Source organism: Thermobia domestica, chromosome 13, assembly GCF_964235325.1.
Source record: "Thermobia domestica chromosome 13, izTheDome1.hap1.1, whole genome shotgun sequence".
Taxonomy (NCBI): domain Eukaryota; kingdom Metazoa; phylum Arthropoda; class Insecta; order Zygentoma; family Lepismatidae; genus Thermobia; species Thermobia domestica.
This window is the reverse complement of record NC_137466.1, coordinates 175,613,995-175,636,303: the sequence shown is the minus strand read 5'-3', so window position 1 is coordinate 175,636,303 and position 22,309 is coordinate 175,613,995. Positions and strand designations below refer to the sequence as shown.

Sequence of the window (22,309 nt, the reverse complement as noted above, 5' to 3'; positions counted from 1 at the left end):
TATATTTCCCGAAAAGGGCAAAGCGTAATTTCAGCGGCAAAATTTATTAGTGTCCAGTGTTGTATTCATTTCTCTTCGTTGTTTTTTTTTCAAAATAGTGTTCTAATAAATAAGTATAGTGTCATTTAACCCAGTGTGTTTTCGTTGTTTGTATGAGTGATGTTTGTGTACGTTATGGTCTGGATGACCGTCTGATCGTCCGTGAGGTTTTCGAGACGAGACACCCGAACCTCTCGGCGCCTAATGCTCATATTATTGAGACCGACGGGCAATTTGAAAACAGTTTGTAACCTTTTCTTGGAGAGGTCCTTCATCGTCCTGTCCAGGTAAGTTAAAGTATCAGGAAGATACTTATTGGTAGGACCACGAACTCAGGACCGGTTACAAATAAATGACAGCCCGAACATGGACCACGGACTTCGGTTGATTACAAGTTTATTGTAAATTCATAATATACCTATCATAGTCTGGGTTCTGGCTGCCCCCCTTCCCCAATTTTTACCTTCTAGATCCGCCTCTGCTGTTAACATTTCCAGCTGCAGTAATTTTACAATATGAGCGTTGAAAAAATAAACAAACAGTAACATCTGAAATAAAGAACCAAACAATATTCAAGTATTCCTGCTGTTTTCTATATTTTAAAGAAGTTTCGAAAACTTGAAAAGGCAGGATCAAAACTACTTGCCTTCAGTAAGTATAATTCCCTTAATACGAATAACTAAAAAAAAATAATAACCAATTTATACATAAAACTATGATGTCCATTTACGTCGATATAACTTTAATAGAAACTAATTTTTGTTGCAAATGATTGTATGAACCCTAAATAGTTTGGATAGGATACAAAACATGATGGTCGATATTGTTATTCGAATGCTAATGGTAGATTATTTATTACCTTTAATAAGCTAAATTAGTGTCAAAATAATTTATAGATGGCAGATATTTTTATAGAACAAAGTTATGTATGACATGAAACAATATAGTCATCCATATTCCATTAGATCACGAAAAGTGGAAAATAATGTAGTTTGGTTTTACTATTATTGCTTCTAATGTTACCAATCAATATTCTCAAGTATTTTTATAATTACTAAATAACAGGCTATAGAGCTAGACGATATAAGCAGCTTGTGTAACAAATTATATATATTGAGAAGTATATGTATTACAACTGTCTTTTCACAACCTTTAATAGACACTGGAGTAGCACTTGAGGTAAACATGGGTTTCGTTCCTTCCTGGCGTGCACCCAGATTTTTTTGCTAAGGAACTTCAAAGTCGAAAGATTGGAGGAGGTCTGAAACCGCTGCATGTCGTGTGAGTGCGCCTCTGGTGAAGAGGAAACATATTATTTGAAAAAGAGTTCCGAAGTTTTTTGGGGGGTCCAGACACAGTGGACCCCAGTGGATGCGTCCGTGGTTCCTTCCCAAATTAAAGTTTTGATTAATACGACAAATTTTTGACCCAGACCATTTAACACCTGCAAAAGCTATTGTTACTTTGAAGACTTTTCACATAATCTTGATATTTGTGCTATTGACAAATAGCGTCTTAAACTGCGTCCTCATATTTCTATAAGAAGAGGCATAATGAGTCATATACATATCGGTTTGCGTAAACACAAAGTAAAATCTGCGTTTCAGTTTGTGATAATCGGTGTTACGTATTGATTTTGTGAATTAATGATAAAATGTCAGTAGCGCAAATTTTGCGTTAGGTAACAGTCTATTCACGTTGGCTGATATTTAATAAAATCTCTGGAAAAAGTGATTAATTTAATTAACATTTCATAGACATTATCTGGGCTATTACCTATTTATTTTAGTACTTTTTATTATCTTTCAGTTCTTTACTAAAACGTAAAAATACGTGGGAAGCGGGAAACAATATAAATTGTCAATATCAACTTTACTAAACACTTCTGAGTGCTAATGTATTTGGAATTACGTAAAAGAAAATCACGGGACGGTAATACGCATTTCTATTATCCAAAGGTTTTTGCTAAAGACTGATCGTATTAAGTTTTGCTGAAGTAGATGTTAAAAATTATTTTTAATACTTTTCTTTTTGTTGAAGCAATAATACGAAGAAGGAACTGAAGGATACTACCCCCTCCAAAATTCTTTCTTTGGATACGCCCATGCTCTACTCCCAGTAATCAAACATTGCCATAAACAAGAAACCCTACTGGGAAGGAAATATAGTCCCTGAAACGGGCGTTACCTATCTATAAATAAAAATATTACACTTCTGCATGTACCAATGTAACAGCACACAACGAAGTAAGTAATCTTCCTTTTTAAGTTCATTATATTAGTATAAAAGGCCATACAATCTCATTTTGAATTCATCACGAGATGAATTCTGCAGTTATTGAACCACTTCCAGATCAAAGAATCCACCATCAGAAGGAAGAGAACGAATGAACATCAAGTGACGTCATATTTAAAGTGTGCGTGAGAATTTTATTTGAACAAGTCACATAACCTAAGCACGAACCTACTGTACAAGAAGAGAAGCACAGAGAGGCGTTACCAGGTTCCAAATAAGCCTCTAGAAAGAGCATTCAATAAAAGATAATATTTATAGTCCTTCTGAATTTATTACAGTAACCAAGGAAGCTATGGTTATTGATCAACTACTGTTGTTTATACTATTGATACTGGACTTACCTGGCCTTTTGTGTCACGCTGCTGGTTGCATGGCTTCGAAAGATCACAAAGCACAGAGTTGTGTCTCACAGGTAAGAGGCACCTTTGCTGTTTGGTGTTCCACGGCCAACTCAGGTGTGTCGGACATTAGCTGGAGGAGGAAACGGAGGGGCTAAAAAATGAACAGAGGGGGAAGCGGCATCAACAACTGCCAGTGCATTGTCCTCTACTTGCTGAAAGAGAAAGTGTTTTTTGATTTGTGGGTTTTACAAGTTCCATCGCTGCTGCTTCCAACCAAACTTACGTTGTCTTCAATCTTTTGGTTCTCCTGCTGTTTTGTTTGATGATCTCCAAGGTACAACCTCTGGATGTTGATGGATAAAAATCATGTTGTAGCCTTGTAAATCCAAGGCTTTTGATGCACATACAGCTGTCAAAAAATAAAAGGTCTCGTGGATTCTTAATTAATAAGTTCCCTTTCTTGAACAACTGCAGTTCCTAAAATAAGATTAAAGATTTTTTACGTACATTTGACAAGATGCACATCTTATTTCAAAGGCCTCTCGAATAATTATATATATATTTCTATTTTGAAAAGGATTGATGGCTCAATTTATCTCGTATTCTAGGAAATTTGAAGCTATGGAATACATTGTATGTCAGATGCAAGTAAAAAGAACACCAAATTACAATTTTTCTTTTGCTTGTTTTTCATAAGTAAAAGGAGATAATGAAATGTGATATTCTGTGAACTACTTTTTAAATAATATTATTATTTAATTTTAATAACTCAATGTTAAAACTGTTTTATTTATTAGAATCTAAATATAACTATTAATTTTAAAAAAATAGTTCACAGTGCATAGAATACCAAGACAATATAATACGTAATGAAATGCAATTCAGTTCGTTCCTCTAGTCGGTGCCTTACCTTAGATTTTGGGAGAAATGTTATTCTGGCAACACTGTAATTTCTTTGGATGACAAATTTCTGTTGTAGAATAACATTATCTATGATTGTGGTAAGTTGCGTTTCATTATCACCTTTCACTTATGAAAAACAAGCAAAACAAAAATTTTAAATTGTGTTATTTGTAGTGAGGCAGGCTGTAGTGTACTTAATGGTTACAGTACAGGAGCGTCATTTCAGATTTTGCTTGGGGAGGGCAAAACCGCTTGATATAAGTAAAATTTTGCATTTTTCACTTATTTACTACTACTCTATTGATAAAATCTATATAGATCTCAAACTCAGGGGGGGGCAATTGCCCCTCCCTGTCCCCCCTAAATGACGCCACTGTTACAGTAACTAGCTAAAGTGCCTTATTGTACTCATAAGCCATGGAATATTCCAGAATTTCCTTCAAGATGAGAGATTTTAACTTATTTCCAAAAAACAATTCCAAGTGTCCTTGTCGACGAGTAACTCCATCTACTGTAAATGTTAAGAACTTTCTTCCATTTCTAAAGAACTCTTCAACTTCACTTTTCTTATGACTACGAATATATATATATATATATATATATATATATATATATATATATATATATATATATATATATATATATATATATATATATATATATATATATATATAATACTCGATTCAGGAAATATATTGAAGTGTTAAGTGGAGAAGGAGAAAAAGAAAATAGAATAAAAAACAAAACCAGAAATTGTTATCCACATTATCTTTTATTTATGATATTACTCACTGATGTCAAGAAGAAAATGATTCCGATATGCTTGAAATGAAAAATTATTGGTGTCTCCGAGAGTCTACAAAACCTAACTATATGTAATAAAACAAATGAAGATGGTCAATACAATATAACTATAGGCCACTTGAACACATTGATACTGCAAAAATTGATAAACTTGCATAGCAGAAATAAAGGGTTACATACACATAAACTTTGCATTTGGCACAGAAGTACTATACGTCTGAGTTAAAATGATAGCTAATGTATTGCGAGAGGCAATTTACTGAGGTAATATTACTTTTAAATGTTGTACGGCTAAAATAAAAGACGTCCGGTTTATTGTACTTTCGTTACTCGGAAGACATATTTCGGTAGTGGTTCTTTTGAAATTTCTATCATCATTATGTGAAAAGAACTGAGATGGAAAAACACATTGCCATGGTTTTAAAAATATAAGAAATGTCGTTAAAATAAAAAAAAAATAATAATTTGATAATACATAAAAGTGTATAATAAGACTATCCATGGCTTTGGATTGATTATTTTTAACAAAAGAAACACTGACCAAAGCTTAAAACACACTTTTTTTAAAAAAATAAAATATAATAACGGTTTCGGATATCTAACATATCCTTCTTCAGACAATATCGAAAATAATTTATAGAGAATTTATTTCAGATATAATTTTTTTACGTATCTCGCGCCAAACGAAACTCGAGATGAGAAATACCTTTTGAAATTCGAGACGAGACTAGACATTTCACGAGTCTCGAAGGGAACACTATAATTCGCACAAGTCTTAGATCTCAAGCATTGTTTTACTCTTATAGTATAAAACTATAAATTGATGAAGTAATTATACGAACATAATGAAGAGCATATATCAATGTTTAAAGTTACTTTGAAATACCATAAGTAAACGATGTGCATTTGTATACCGGAGAAACAAACGGACAGGGGTCGCGGTGGCTCAGTGGTAGAGCGTTCACCTCTAGTGCGTGGGGCCCCTTGGTTCGATACCAGCTCGCGCCAAGTGAGCTTTGTGGTGGACAAACAACGCGTACGTGGGTTTGCTCGGGGTTCTCCCGTTTCCACCCACTTTATTCATTCCACCATTTCATTCATTTCTCATCACCGTCTTCTTTAGCCTAGTCGGCATAAGTGTGGGACGTAAAACTTAAAGATTTCAAACAAACAGACAATATAAACATTCATTTTTGTATATACATAAGATTGTCAAATCCTTTTTGTGTGTTATTGCAGTCTGTATATGTTCCCCGTTAAATTAAATTGCTTTTTTTAGGCACGAATCTGATAATATTAGAAGACTACAGAGTACTATTGAGGAAAAAAGTATGGATTAATATGAAATGTGAAAAGGGCATTTTAACATCGTAATATCATAAAGTTAATCTTCGAAACTTTAATGAGATCCTCTGTTGCTGTGCCCCGGTCGACATTGGGGTTCCTGTGGGCCCACTGTATAGTAAATTACCATTAAACGTACTTCTCAAAACTAGTAGAGTTCTAATTGCTTCAACACCAAAAATTAGGTTATACACTAACGAAAATTGGACTCTAAATACTGTCTATGGTCTTGGCGGAGAAATCTTTGTCATTTTTCGTAGTACATACAAAAGTTCTGATGGAAATGTTTGTTGGCAAGCCTTAAAAAGAAGACAGAGAATAGAAATGTGCATTTACTTGGCTCAGACTACATCAAGAACAACGTACTTAGTTTTCAAATTGTTTACCTTGTACAGTCACGGAGGCCTCCAAGCGCTAATAGTCAGTTGAACTCCTTGATTAGCATATGCACTTTTGACACGAGGGATTCAGGTTCGATTCCCGGTGGGATTTCATGTAGTTCGGATCCTATGTTAATCTGTAGATTCATTTAGCCTTGGTGCTGAAAGGAATGTTAAAATCTCAAACCACCAACAACAAAAACACTAATGTTAGTCATCAATAGCAACTGGAAAGTATTAACAAAAAAAAAAAAGAAAGAAAAAAAGAAAGAAAGAAAGAAAGAAAGAAAGAAAAAGAAAAAACTTTAACTGTTTTCTCCAGGAGACGTTTCAGGGTTTCACCTACAGTTGACTTTGGACTGCAACTTGGACCACAGAAAATAATCCAGGAGGTTGAAGTCGAGGTTTCCAGCTGACCATTCACCCGATGTGACAAATCTAGTATGCTCCTGAAGCCATATTTCAGTTGACTTGTGATATTACCACATCAGTATGTATGCTAAAATTGAGTTACAAGTGGACATCAGGGTAGCCATGGAGAGTAACTACGAGGGGGATGAGTAATGTTTCAATACTAGGAGTTCAATAAAATAATCCGGATGCTGAAAAGCTTTTTTGTCAAAGGGTAAGAACTTTTCTCTACTCTTCAGTGTTAGTAAGTAGAATACGTTGAGCATTCTTCCGTAGTTCTTTACGAATAGTAGGAGCTACGGTTTACAGAACTTTTGAGACGAAGCGAGACAGAATCCTTCCAGCAGAAACAGAAGTACTTTCCGAGTCGCGACAGCCTCATCTCTTGTCTCATAGGCAGCCCTAATGGGAACTAAATGATCGACTTTATTTTTGTCCATCACAATACAAAACAAAAATTCCTTTCCTATCATTCTGTGTAAATGGATTAATAGATCAGTTTCTAAGCGTACAATGAGAAAAAATTGTAGGAGGTGTACTTAAAAAGATAGGTTACATGTTTAATTCCTGTAGTTTTTGGACTTAACGTACAGCAGCCGTATAACTGAAAACACGTTTTATAATACTTTCCGTATAAGTGTTCCATCTGTACGTACTTTCCGTATAGGCGGTCCGGATCTCACATACAAATGGACGTATATAACATATAGCTGACGAAGGTAACAAAAGTATATGCATGTGATATACGGAAAACTGTTAGATGTCAGGCATCCTACAACGGCATGATGTAATATCTAAGGACAGTGCCTATGTAGCATACGGATAACGTACGGTCCGTACTGATTTCTATAGTAAGCAAGAGGATACCGTATATTTGTACAATATACCGCTGTCCGGAGAGCGGATTTTTCTCTGTGTATGTCGGAAAGTACGTATTGAATCCTACCAAGGCTATAGATATATGCACCACATTGACTTGACATCTAGTCTTCCGTTTCAGGCTGCTATCGGCTGAAGGAATTCCACTCTCTTTCGCTAAGACTCTCTCGCTTAGCAACTGCTGAGCCCTTATTGGCTCAACGCGTGGGTGTGTCGGAGTGTGAGCTTTAGTTCGCATTTTTCCACGGCTCAAGACATTTTGGCAGCACAATAGTTTTATACCAAAAATGATTATGAAACAAAAGCAACATTTGATAAAGATTCTAAGAAATGACTGCTCAAACTTAGTGTAGTAGTTCGTATATTTAAAAGCAAACCTTATTAATCATATTTTTACTATCATCTTCTATATCAAACAGGCCCCTTTGATGCCAAGTCGCCCAAGTCCAGAAAACGGAAAAATGAACTAGTGCCATGACTCACTTTTATACATGGGTACTTCTGTAAATATTTTTGTAAACAGTCATTATTAGATCTTAAACTACATAATTTTGGATTTCGTTACCAACATAGGAGAAATATGAATTTTTCATGAGCTGTTGAACTTTAAATTTCTTTCCTGGTAAATCAATGTTGGACTTAGACCACTTGAAAGCCAGGCGTCCCAAATAATCTTCAAATAAATTTCTTCACATAATAGGTAAAGGTACTCAGGTGGAACTGAGGCTAGTTCTAAATCACTTTATTCTAAAACTCTTTATTTTATTTATATTTTGCTGCTTTCTACTTATTTTTATACGAAGATATCTATTTAAAAAATAAAATGGCAAAAAAAAAAAAAAAAAAACTCATAAAGACTCCGAAAGCTATTGTGTGAAAATATTCTTTATTGTATGCCGATTTCCTATGAGGAAAATTACAACAAAGAATCACGATATGATTTTTCCTTGGGACAGTGAAAAATAAAATACCATTGTTTTGAATTCACGGCTTTAAGAAGCGTGTTAGAAGAAATAAAAAAATACCTTCTTGGATCAAGCCGACAATTTAATGGAAAGATTTTTTTAAAAAGTTAAAGATTATTTTTTTTAATCTGCAGTAGCGTCTGCGTGGTTAACATATTACTTAAAGAGACATTAAGGGAAGACAAAGAACAAGGGTATGTGACGAAAACTGAAAGGGATTTTGTAGAACAATTCGGTTCCGCCGTTGGCAGCAAGACGATTTAATGTCACAATGCATCAACTCGTCAATAAATAGCGCTATTCAATACACACCATTATTAGTTCCACGTTAAACTGGAACCAGATAACTACCAGAAAGTCTTCTGATCAAAAATTGATGCCAGTGCTTCTTCCTTTGCATAGATCCTATTAAATTAGTTCTCAATGTAAACCTGCATTTCACAGAGCGCAGACATAATATAAGCCTAGTATGGTACTATTATACAATAACTTCTGGTTTCAAAGAAGAAAAAGATTGAAATTCTAGGCGTACTATGTTATTAGGATATACCATCGTGAAAAGAAAATACCCAAAGATGAGGCATACCCAGTAGCGTATTTAGGGGGTGGCTATCGGACTCAAGCCCCTCCCGAAATAGGTAAATTTATATATATTATATGAATATAATAACTGTATACCTACATAGACTCAGTATATATATACCCACTTAAGAGAATGCGCATAGCCCCCCGAAACAAAATCCTAAATACGCCACTGGGCATACCAATAGATCTTATTAAGCTGAACGAAATGATACAAGAAATTCTAAATCCTCATGTGTATTTTTGAAAAAAAGGATTATTTCCGAACTGTGTAATTCCTCAACTATAGTGTAATTTTCTAAAATGCTTAACATTATATTTCTTCTTAATCTGACGATCATTAACCAAAAGATCAGCTGCTGAAATACAAGAAAGGAGAGAGGTGGTATTGCTGGCTATTGAGCTGTTACTAATATGTAGGGTAGCAAGGTGTCATATAAAATTGTACTTTACAAAATAACGTTGTAAATAACATCGTATGTTTGATATTAATCCAGATGAAAAAGAATATAAGCTACGATGATTTATATTCATTATGCATAGTGTACTCGTCTTTATCAATCAATTTCTGATCTTTCGATCAGAATAATTCATATTAATTTTCAGTTTTTTTGTTTTTTTTTATATATATCCTGAGGTAGACAAGTTTTTTCATGACTTCGACTTCACTCTCACATACTTTGAGAGGTCATCAGATGATTACATTTATTAGGTCTGAGAAATCAAAGGACAGTGTGTATTTGATGAAACGTAGTGAGAATTGACGTGTATAGATTCTATGTCAATAGGCTTAGATACAAGTTTTCACTAAAATTTCAATAAATTAAATCAGGACCAGTGGCATGGTCCTGTAATCCAGGTTTTGAAGATGAAGTAGTGGTGGGTAACGGCCTGTACTCTGAAAGCTGATTTTACATGGTAGTCTGTACATCCATCTTTAAAAACATTTACGTGTATAATTTATTTTTCTACGTTACATTGTAATTTAATATTGATCTTTGTAATTTTACTGAAAGGATCACAGTGCGAGATTGTACTTTAGCAATATAAATAAAAGTAAGAAAGAAAAATGGAAATTTCTTCCTAGGTGACGTAATATGTAGAAAAATGACTTAGTTTGTAATGTGTATACACAAAAAGTAAATGAGTAGTTCTTTGAACCTCCTCCAAAAACACTATAACTTCTTAAATGTTTATCTGTATTTAACCATAAAACACTCATTAAAAAAGTCTTACGGCATGTAGAAACTAGTAAATATTTGGATTTGAATTTGCAGTTCTGGCGTAACACAGTTTGCTGTAATTTCTTTTCGCCTTCCAAGTCAAAATAAACTATTCAAGAGTAGCGTTTCACGTTTGAATAAACCAACTCTCAGATGGAACTAATTAGCGACGTAAAGATAAGCGGATTTTATAACTAAATGTTGCTGTGAGGAATACTTCTTGTAATCAAGTGCGGGCAACAGTTGAATAATAAAATAAATAAATAAAAATATAAAAATATAAAAAAGAACTTGAAAAACATGTTTCTTTAGTTGCTTTTTTGTTAATGTACAAATACAGTGTATGAAGTGGTAATCTATTTAATTCATTAGATCATTTCTAGCTTGATTCAGATCAATCTGTCGTTGAAGTTGATGTGAGGAACATTCATCCTTCAATTGCTAAATTAATTTAGTGAAATTTCCCGTCTCGTCTCAATTCTTGTCTCGAAAATAAGACAAGAAGTAGCTTTTTAAGTTCGTGATGAGATGAACAACATGACCATTCTCGTGTCATTTTAGATACAAGAAATTTCATTACGTTCGTGGACATAGTCCACCCAAGTCATAGATCTCAAAGACTGCCCTTACATATATATATTTAAACTAGTGGTGGGTACAAAAACCGGTTTTTCGGTACACGGCTTTTAGAAAAACCGAATCGTTTTTGAAAATTTTTCAAAGAAAAAGGTTTTTCGCACAAAAACCGGTTTCGGTTTTTCCAAACCCGGTTATCGGTTTTCTCCAAAACAGGTTTGGTTTCCTTCAAAACCGGTTTCAATTTTTCCAAATCTGGTTCTACTTCAGACCAGAATAGTGCTTCGTTGTTCTCCGGAAACCAATTCCGTTTCCACAGAAACAGTTTTGTGTGTTTTCCAAAACACTTTTCACCGAACGGTGAAAACCAAACCAGTTTTGGAGAAAACCGAAATGTCGGTTTTTCGGATTTCGGTTTTTCTAGAAACCGGTTTCTGGTCTTTTATGAAAACCGGTTTTGCCCATCCCTAATTTAAACATGTGTATCATTCTTGATGTAGAAATCATTATTAGCACACATCTAATTGGCAATAAGCACATTTGATCAGTGATGCATTTATGCAGTTGGGAGTGATTCCAGGGGAACAAATTCTTCCCCTTGAGTTTATATATGTACTAATCAATAAAATCATACTATAACCTACTTATGAAAAAAAAACTGAAAATCTACTTGCATTGGGGACTTCCTTCCAATTGGTGAAGTAGCGTTCTTCTAAGTATGGCTAATCATGTTATTGAAAATGGGGGCGCTGAAGTGATTATATGGATAAACGCATGAGGGTTGATGATAGCGAATTTTCATTTTACTAGATAGAAAGACAAAATGCAAATTCTAAAGGAGTCATTAATCACATATAATATACACGCATGAACTTAAACTAATAAATACTATGGAGTTAGACGCAATAGCTTAGATGACTGAACTACCTTGAACTGCTTATCAGCAGCACGAGAGTCAGTATAGGGACAGCTAAAACTTGTGTTCCTGACACCTAGTAACTAATTTATCCCAATTTACATGAGATGACACAAATACTCATTAAGTACTTCCACTGGCACAGATCCTAGGGGGATGAGGGGGGTATATCTCCTCTAATCTTGGAACCAGGAGGGACTGTCCCCTTCAATAATCCGATTTGGAATGTGTTTTTTGGGGAGAAATGTCATGATTTGTGTCCGACTGCCACAAAGGAAAGTTACATGAAATCTACCCGCCTCCCAATGTTGAAGACAACTCTTTTCCCATGATAGCCCACAGCATTGTTTTTTAACTTCATGAATATTTGAACATTGCTTTAAAAAAAAAGAAGAAGAAGAAAACGATTTCGATGTTGAAGACAGTTTTGCAACGCTGGATAATTCGCGAATGTTTCTCTGAGTGGTTTACGACCTTGTGCAACAATAGTGGCACGATCATAAGTCAGTCTCAATTTCCTACAAAACAGTCACGAAAGTTAAGCAAACTGATGACTAGCGCCTGCTTCCTAAGTTGGCAAACAGGAATCAAATCCGCCCAGAACACTACAACAGGAGGGGCTGACACTGTTTTTGGAGGAACTAACTTGCTTTTACATTGATACATACTTACGAACAATGACCGAAAGTTTCAGAGGGGTTGAAGATGGTCACAGAAGGGCTCAGTCCTCCTGGATCGCCTAGCTACGGGCCTAGCCGAACCGCTCTCAAGCAACGACGATGAGGCGTTTCAACGCTTCCTTAAACACATGGCGGCGAACTGGTATAACATGGGGATATAAAAACTGCCGCAGCACCTACAAAAATGCATCGACAGAAATATAGAAATATAGATAAATATGCAAGCTTGAAAGTGATGTAAGCATTATTGAAAATAAACATTTCTTTGAATTTCTTTTTAAAAAGCTGGAGGACATTACTTTTGGGATGACCCTCGTAAATTAGCAGCCATTTGGATATTTGATTATATGTCGAACAGCGGAGTAAATGTGTCTTCAACATGGGGGGAGGTAAGACCGTTCCTTTTTTTTTTTTTAAGCGATTTTCAAAATATTCATGAAGTAGAAAATCAATGCTGTGGATGATCTGGGGAGGAGAGTTGTCTTCAACATTGGAAGGTGGGCAGATTTGAGGCTTATTCTGGGGGAGGGGGGGAGATGAGACTCATATTTACGGAAGGTGAAACTGATATTTGAGGTGAACCTGTTGTATATTATATATCAGGCGATGTAGATAAAGTGGCAGTCGGACACAAATCATCACTTTTCTCCCCAAAAAAACACATTTCAAATCGGACTATTGGGGGGGGGGAAGTCCCCCAAATTTCAAGATTGAGGTGGACATGCTCCCTTCATTCTCTTCGGGATTTGCGCCAGTGATGTCAAATAATTTTACACATTACACATGTATAACCTATAGTACGTATACCACTGTTCTCACATTAGATTAAGTTTAACTTAACCTTTCTGTTTTCTTGAAAACTCATGCACACGTAAGAAATTTCACGTAAAAGCTGTATCTTTGACAACACTGACATATATCTGATGTCACTTATAACTACTAAAATTAGTTCACAATCCTGTCGTCTGCGCAAACATATCAGATGCATAGTATTTATCTTAAATTATTGAAAAGGAATTAATGCACACCCTGTGTATTAATTAACCAATTCGAAAAATAGAAGTTCTTATGTTAAATTTTTAATTCCTGTATTTTTTAGAAATTGTACTTTACTTTATTACAAACTGATGTTGCGTTATTTACACAGCGCACAGTTCTAATATGAGTGCGAATCTCCTTCCCACTTCTCACTATATCCGTGCAAGTCTCTTTATGGACACAAGTAAAGAACAAGAAGACTCTCAAAGGGAGTGAATTGCTATAGACAAACATTCAAATGTAGTATTTTAATATATAGAATGTTGGGGTGAGTTTGTGGCCAACTTGTATAAGTGATAGATGATACCAAATGAAAATATATCTGAGTACGCCTCATTGTCGGTCCAGATGTCTTCAAAGTTGCCAGCTTGCAAGAGGTTTTGTCATTCAGATTAAAGGAAAGCGCCTGAAATGTCCATCAACCTGCCATACATAGCTCCTCTACTGGTTGCCTTTCACAAGGATATCAACGTTAACAACCTAGAAGCAATATTAACCCTTTTAGGATTTCCATTTTTTGAGATAAATTTTAGAATTTCACTCAAACAGCTACAGCTTTCTTCTATTTATCGTAGTATCATGGTTCATACCTCGTTTTTTTCAGGATACACCATAAATAGGTACTTTCCAAAGGTACCACTCGCTTGTCCGTGTTATACACCAGAAATGGGGAAATCGAATAAAACCGGAAGATTTTTCGAAAAAAAATTCAAAATTTTTACGCCCTTCTGGCTTAGGCCTGGGATTACGAAAGAATCTGAGTTTTTTGTTGATAGAACACATTGTTATGTACATAATACGTGTGCAAAATTTCATTCTCGTATCTTGAAAACTAAGGTCGGGAGAAATTTTTGAAAGTCTAAAAGTGATCCATTTTTTCATACATATATACATACATATATATAAAGATACTTCAAAATGTACTGCGTCATTACCATTTGACCTAGAGTCATGGTTCAAACGCCGTTTTCTTCAGTATAATGAGCCCTTTTCAATGGTATCACTCACATGTCCGTAAAATATACCTGAATTGAAAAATTCGAGAAAAACCCGGAACCTTTTTTGAAAATCAAGCCAAAACACTTTGCCCCTCTGGCCCAGACCTGGGTTCATGTAGGGATCTGATTTTTTTCACAATAATACATTGTTATGTGCATAATACGTGTGCAAAATTTTAATCTTGTATCTTGAAAACAAAGGGCAGAAGAATTGTTGAAAGTCCCTATATGCATATATATACACGCTTATATACATAATATAAAAATTTACTGCGACATTACTATTTAGCCTAGAGTCATGGTTCAAACGTCATTTTCTTCAGTATAACAAGCCTTTTCTAACGGTATCACATTCTGTCCGTATCATAAACCTGAACCTGAGAACTCGGGAGAAACCGAAAATTTTTCTGAAACAAATCATCTCCTCGGAAAACTTGCGCCCCTCGGGCCCAGTTCCGACCTCGAGTAGGGATTTCAAAAATGCAATAAATATCCAAAGGTATACAGAATTAGTATGCGAAGTTTCAATTTGATATCTTGAAAACTGGAGGCGTAAAAAAAATTGAAATTTGCCTTAAGAAAAAAAGTCATGCCCTATTTGGCGCCGCCAAGTTGACCAGCCGGTTCCAAAATGCATCTGGGGTCTTCTTTGGTCCATCCTTGACTTGACCAATAAAAAACCGACTTAAATACTTGTTATAGAACCTAAACAAGCGATCAGAAACGATACTACGCCATAGTAACAAAAGTTACCAAAGATCCTAAAAGAGTTAAACTAATAGGATCAAAACGACGCCTAAAATGTGGGATAGAAAAATAAAGACGAGCTTTTAAAAATTTGAAAAAGAACTGGCAAATGTACACAAAATTTGGAATCGCGAGCAAAACCGGCGTTTCTTGTACTTGTGGTTTTTCGAAATCTCATTGTCGAAAGGATTGGCCACAATATACAAACTTTTCTTCACAACAAACATATAAACCTAGCATTTTAATATAGACTAGCAGCTGAACCTGCGCTCTCTATACAGCGCATCATTCACATACGAGCATGAATCTCTTTATTATTCCTCACAACATCTGTATGTCCTTTTACAGACACAAGTGAAAGACGTCATGATAAAAATCCATGGGATACCATAAAGGGAAGATTTTCTTTGATTATTTTCTTCAATATCTCGCACCGTTTGCAAGATTTGAGCCAGCTTCTAGTTGGAGTTTCTAATATATGTATGATCAGTGTTTACTTTCTTCTTGCATGCAGTAAACAATAAGCAAATACATTACACACACAATTAATTATAATGTCAGTGATATATGGTGTTCATTGGGCAAAAACACTCCAAACAATAAAGATTCATCTTAGACTGAAGAAATGGTTATCCTTCGTTTTTCATTATCATTTGGTCATGAAACAAACACCGGAGAGATATACTAACCTCGTATACAAATGTGTGGTGTTGGAATGTATAACTCGTAGGATATGATGCTTTACTTTTTTTAAATGTCACCACTTCCAGTGTACCCCTAAAAAATTTAATAAACAAGTAACGGCCATTTTAAAAAATATTCAATTAGAACTGAACAACCTACATAAAATTTGCAATCGATCAGTGAAAACGGCATCTTTCTAGAGCCTATGGTTCCGCAAACTCATTGTGGAAAGGATTGGCCACAAACACATAAACTTTTCTTGACCACAAACATATAAACCTAACATTTTAATATATAGATCCTTTGGCGAGAAATAACTAAGGAACTTATATTGATTAAAATTTTTAACGTTAATCATGTGAGGATGCGAGCGGATAAAGCGATTTTTCTACATTAATGAAATGTTATTTTATATTTTTACCAGTCTCATCTTAAAGTGAGTTCTAGCTACAGTACGAGTAAACATTGGCAAGTTGTTGTTATTGTTTTATATAGTATAAATTGTTCTACTCAAATAATAGTATTTACATAAGCGTGGAATAAAGATATAAACAAAATTTTATGACTTAGCGAAAAGAAGGAAACAATTTAGAATTTAAAACAAAAATAATTAAGACGAATCAAGTGTACAATCTCTTTTGTACATTTTATGTTTTGTTATAAAATTGCTTGAGTCATTTTTTTTTAAATTGTTTCTTGTTCGTAAGTCTATACAATGATTTTAAAGCAATTTATTATATGGCCTTGATTTTAAATTAAACTTGAAAAATAAATATTGCATTGTTTTTTAAAGAAGGAAAATAAACTTAATAGAGTTTATGTAGATTGCAAACGAGGAGAATACTTTCTTAAACTTGGTCCACAGTCTTAATTCTAAAACCCTTACTAGCAGTATGGGCATCACTGTTATGAGTACATACTATAAGTACCATAAAAGTTCGATTTTCTTGAAACCTACACACAGTGGCGTATTTAAGGAGTTATCGGGCTCAATTCCCCCCCCCCCCCGAAATAAATTTGTTAGTTTTTCGCATTCCAGATACAACAATAATCTTTCTTACCATTTGTAAGAATTTAATTGACTTTCCATTTTCTTATGCTCTTTGTTCAGAAATAATACTGTATTTGTCAAATTTCATTCCATGTAAAAATGCGTTTTTTCTTCCTTTCGTCCAGTCTACTCCTTTGTTTCTTTTTCTTAGTTTTGTTACTTTCTTTCGTTTCTCCTATCAAACATTCGACCGTTGTTAGTTGTGATTCAAGTCGGCCGTGAGCCGCCGTCAGTAACGCGAAAACTAAGTAAGAGGAGCTGATAAGCGAAACTGGTATTCCACTCCAAGTTGCACGGATATCAACATAATGAGACTTTAGTTGTTATAGCAAAGGAATATTTACATCGTTTAGTTAGAAAGAAAGATAAATGTTTGAATTAAAGAAAATCAAGAGGAATAAGTAGCCTTGGAAATTAGGTAGGGCAAGGGGGTGCTTACTTTTCCTTAGGAGCCGCAGTGGCTCAGTGATAGAGCGTTCACCTCTTGAGCTGGGGGTCCCGGGTTCGATCCCAGCCCCCGCCAAGTGAACTTTGTTGTGGACAAACGCCGTGTGCGTGGGTTTTCTCGGGGTTCTCCCGTTTCTTCCCACTTTCTTCATTCCAACATTTCATTCATTACTCATCATCACAGTCTCCGCTAGCCTAACCGGCATAAGTGTGGGACATAAAACTCAAAGATTTCATTTATTTTTTTTCATTTTTCCTTCTATGAATAGGATAAGAGGTTAGATTTACTGTTAATTTTTTGTATCATAAGATTTACCAGTCTGTAATTAAATATTCAATTCTTGTCATTAAATATTTAATTTATGCATAAATTAAAATATATTTAATTTTGAAGCTCAGGTGGGCAATTGCCCTCCCCTGCTTCCCAGTTTTGTGCATGGGCCCCCGAAACAAAATCCTACACGGAGAAAAATGCATAATCCAGTCGGCATGTAAATGCTGTTTTTACCAGATTACGCGCGTCACCACATTAAGTAATGTTGTTTCGTCAGTAGTACGATCTACACCACCGTCCAACGAAAATTTTGTATTGTGGGACCACCATTTCAAATCTAGAATTAACGCCATACCCATTCCGACGGTGGTAACTTACGTATGTAATGTTGTTACTACCTTCCTACGAGTGTCCCCTCTTGGTTCTTTCTAAATCTGTGACTCCCTACATTACGAGAGTAATAAATTTTAACACGAAATCAATCATGTGAATGAAATTATCCAATCACAGCGAGTCTAGTTCGAGGCCGAACTCCAGACTTGGCATGGTGTTTCCACCTGCTGTACTTTTATACATGAAATTACATTACTTAAGGAGCGCACCCGCGTAAATACGATGTATCCACACGGAAATCCTAGTCCTTTTTTTCTCAGTGTAAATGCGCCACTGCCTACATATAAGAGCTTAATCTAAAGCACCACCTATCAATCTTCAGTTTTATTCAACTTAATCTCATCTACCGATTATAGAAATGATTCTCAACGTGGACATTAACACCCCGCCAAGAAGCACTCTAACAAAAAAAAATAGCAATAGACTAGATAGGGAGCGTTAGATAAAAGAGAAGAAATATATGGAAAAAAGAAAAAAAAGACGGCTAACATGACTCTTGTAGGACAAATTATAAAAAAGAAAAAAAGACGGCTAAGACAGTGATGAAAATTTTCCGGGAAAATTTTCCGATTCATAAAAATATACTCCACTTATTCCTACATCGTTGTATAGCCGTGATGTGAGGTGGAAAATTTTCTTCTATACTTTTCCGGTAAATTTTCCGTTCTTAACATATATCAGTGATCAAGTAACAATTCCTCAGTATTCATAAATTGATTAAATTCATGTATAGAAATGTAAAAAAGTGAAAGATTGTTTAAAGAATCTGAAAATGTTCATGGCTCAGACAATTTTCAGTACTATGTAGGAACAAGTGAAGCAATTTTTCATGAATCGAAGAATTATCTATCCTGTACACTGATAACAATTTCCCGGAAAATTTTGAAACGGAAAATTTTCCGATTCATAAAACATCACTTATTCCTTCATCGTTGTTTAGCCGTGATGTGAGGTGGAAAATTTTCTTCTATATTTTTCCGGAAAATTTTCCGTTCTTAACAAATGTCAGTGATCAAGTAGCAGTTCTTCAGTATTCATAAAATTGATTGAAATCATGTATAGAAATGTTAAAAAGTGAAAGATCGTTTAAAGAATCTGAAAATTTTCATGGCTCAGACAATTTTCAGTACTATGTAGGAACAAGTGAAACAATTTTTCATGAACCGAAGAATTGTCTGTCCTGTACACTGATGAAAATTTTCCGGAAAATGTTGAAACGGAAAATTTTCGAATACAAAACAACATACTCCACTTATTCCTGCATCGTTGTTCAGCCGCGATGTGATATGAAAAATTTTCTTCCATATTTTTCCGGAAAATTTTCCGTTCTCAAATATCAGTGATCAAGTAACAATTCCTCAGTATTCATACAATTGATTGAATTTATGTATAGAAATGTTAAAAAGGGAAAGATCGTTTAAAGAATCTGAAATTTTCACGCCTCACACAATTTTCAGTATTATGTAGGAACAAGTCAAACAATGTTTCATAAATCGAAATATTTTGTGTCTTGTATGGAAAAATTGAAGAACTTTTTATGAGTCGGAAAATTTTCATAATTTTGAAGCAAAAAGTAAAACAACTTTTTGTGAATCGGAAAGTTTTATTGCTCTGTAGAAACAAATGTAAGGAATTTTCACGAATCGGAAAATTTTTATCACGTTGTAGAAACAAGTAAAAACACTTTTCATAATCCGGACAGTTTTGGATATTATGTATAGTGATGTTAGGTAGAAAATTTTCCACTATATTTAACTGCACATTCAGCTATAAAATTCGATTCCTGTAGAGGAAAATTAGACAGCAACAAATTATAATTTTCCAATTAGATTTCGGGAACCAGAAAATTTTCTAATATTTCAAGTTGTGAAGTAAAAATTTACATAGTGTTTCTCTCTCTCTCTTTATTATATCTACTTATTTATAAATGTTGCAGAATGTAAATCTATAAAAGTAGTAAAGCTATGAGAAAACCGACTTATCCGTATTAAACTGACGAAATCTAATATTGTAAGATCAAAGGTGGATTCTGAGGGAAGAACGCATTGAAGTTTTTGAAACATTCTTGAAATGAATGGTTAGATTTTCACTTCATGAAACTATGTAAGACAATACTTATTACCAATAAATTATACGGCTAAACAACGATGTAGGAATAAGTGGAGTATGTTTTTATGAATCGGAAAACATTCATGACTTTTAATAAATTGAAATCTATATATATAAAAGAGAACGCACAAATCCTTTGTTACCTCATCACGCTAATACGGCTGAACCAATTTCTTTTATTTTTGGGGGGTTATTAGGATTTGGACCCTAGATGGTTTTTATCATATCACTTTAATTTTTAATTACCAGTGTCTTGAGATAATTGACCATTCAAGTGTCCATAACGTACAAATCCTTTGTTAGTTCATCATAGGTAAAAATAAACGTATTTATATGCAACCCGCATGACCGTGTCACTCGGCGGGTTAACATAAATGACAGGCGATATAATGTTAACATTTACTGCAATCTACTATGGTTTTTATCATATCACTTGAAAGCGAAAACTTCCGGGGTGACCGCAGCGAAGCGGGGCGGGTTAACATAAATGACAGGCGATATAATGTTAATGTTTAATGCAATCTTCTATGGTTTTTATCATATCACTTGAAAGCGAAAAAGTAAAAATTATCTAAGTAACAAAGTTTATTGCGTTCCGGGGTGACCGCAGCGAAGCGGGGTGAACGCTGCTAGTTTTAAATAATAGAATTGGATATTTGTACTCTACGAACTCATGTTCTCTGCACTTTGCATACACACACACACAAGAGTTGAATTGAGTTAATTTTGAGTTGAACGTCCCTTTCAGCAGCGAGACTATATAAGACGGGACCAACTGATTAACGTGAAATCCGAACTACATGAAGTCCCGCTGGAAATCGAAGCCAGGTCTTCCATGCCAAAGGCGCGTATGATAACTGCTTAGCACCGAAGGAGCTCGCAGATGAAGAGAGAGAGAGAAACACTGTGTAAAAGTTTATTTCCCAACTTGAAATATTAGAAAATTTTCCGGTTCCCGAAACCTAATTGGAAAATTATAATTTGTTGCTGATTAACTGTCTTCTACAGAAATTCAATTTTGTAGCTGAATGTGCAGTTAAATATAGTGGAAAATTTTCCCCCTAACATCACTATACATAATATCCAAAATTGTCCGGCTTATGAAAAGTTTTTTCCGCTTGTTTCTACATCGTGATAAAAATTTTCCGATCTATAAAAATTCCTTTCACTCGTTTCTACAGAGCAATAAAACTTTCCGATTCACAAGAAGTTGTTTTACTTTTTGCATCAAAATGACGAAAATTTTCCGACTCATGAAAAGTTCTTCAATTTTTCCATATGAGAAAATACTTCGATTCATGAAAAATAGTTTAACTTTTTCCTACATTCTACTGAAAATTGTCTAAGCCATGAAAATTTTCAGATTCTTTAAACGATCTTTCACTTTTTCACATTTTTGTACATGAATTCAACCAATTTTATGATTGCTGAGGAATTGTTACTTGATTACTGATATTTTTTAGAACGGAAAATTTTCCGCGGAAAATTTTCTACCTCACATCACTAGGCTAAGATGACTCTTGTAGGACAAATTATAAAAAAGAAAATTATATATAATACTAGGTTATTCAAGAAGAAGTAGCAGATTTAAAATATTTATTTCTAATGATCGACAAAGCGACAAGAGGAAAGTTCAAAGTTTTAAATCCTCATCGATTAGTTTCATTCAATGCCTACACTGACGCTGTAGTTTACGAGAAAATGGCGAAAGTGAGTCCATTGTTGTAATTAGCGTTCATTTCGTAGTAAGTTCAACGAAGAGCTGCCTCATAAATAAGTTTACAACTGGCACAAGAAATTTCGTAGAAGATGAGTTGATTTTGAGTTTAACGTCCTTTTCAGCATCGAGACTATATGAGACGGGACCTACTGATTAACATGGAATCCGAACCACATGTGCTCCTGCCAATAATCGAACTCGGTTCTCCCACGTGAAAGGTGCGTACGTTAACTGCTTAGCCACGAAGGAGCTCAAATTCGTAGAAGATGGTTGCATAGTATGAAAAGGGAAAAGGGCTGGTCGTTTCGAAAAAAAAAAAAAAGCACTGCCAATTCGACGTTTGTCGCATAACAAATGGTATTCATGTTGAATGCATAAAAACAGGAGTGCCCACAAGGGGGGGCTATGACGCAAACTGCGTCATTGAAACATTTGGGGGGGTAAAAATCTATATAAATATGTTTGAGGGGGTGTAAAAATTAATCGAAAAGATTTTTTTTTCATGGAAGA

The 22,309-nt window shown here is 34.7% G+C and overlaps 1 protein-coding gene across 1 annotated transcript in view; it reads right to left on the bottom strand.

Annotated features, from left to right (window-relative positions):
* LOC145668778 (polypeptide N-acetylgalactosaminyltransferase 1-like) overlaps window positions 1-2,831 on the bottom strand; it is a 129,196-nt gene extending 126,365 nt beyond the window's left edge. Inside the window, exon 1 of the mRNA XM_081736942.1 lies at window positions 2,676-2,831. The gene's annotated coding sequence lies outside the window, so the exon portion shown is untranslated. The remainder of the gene's footprint in view (window positions 1-2,675) is intronic.
* Window positions 2,832-22,309: the final 19,478 nt, after the last annotated feature.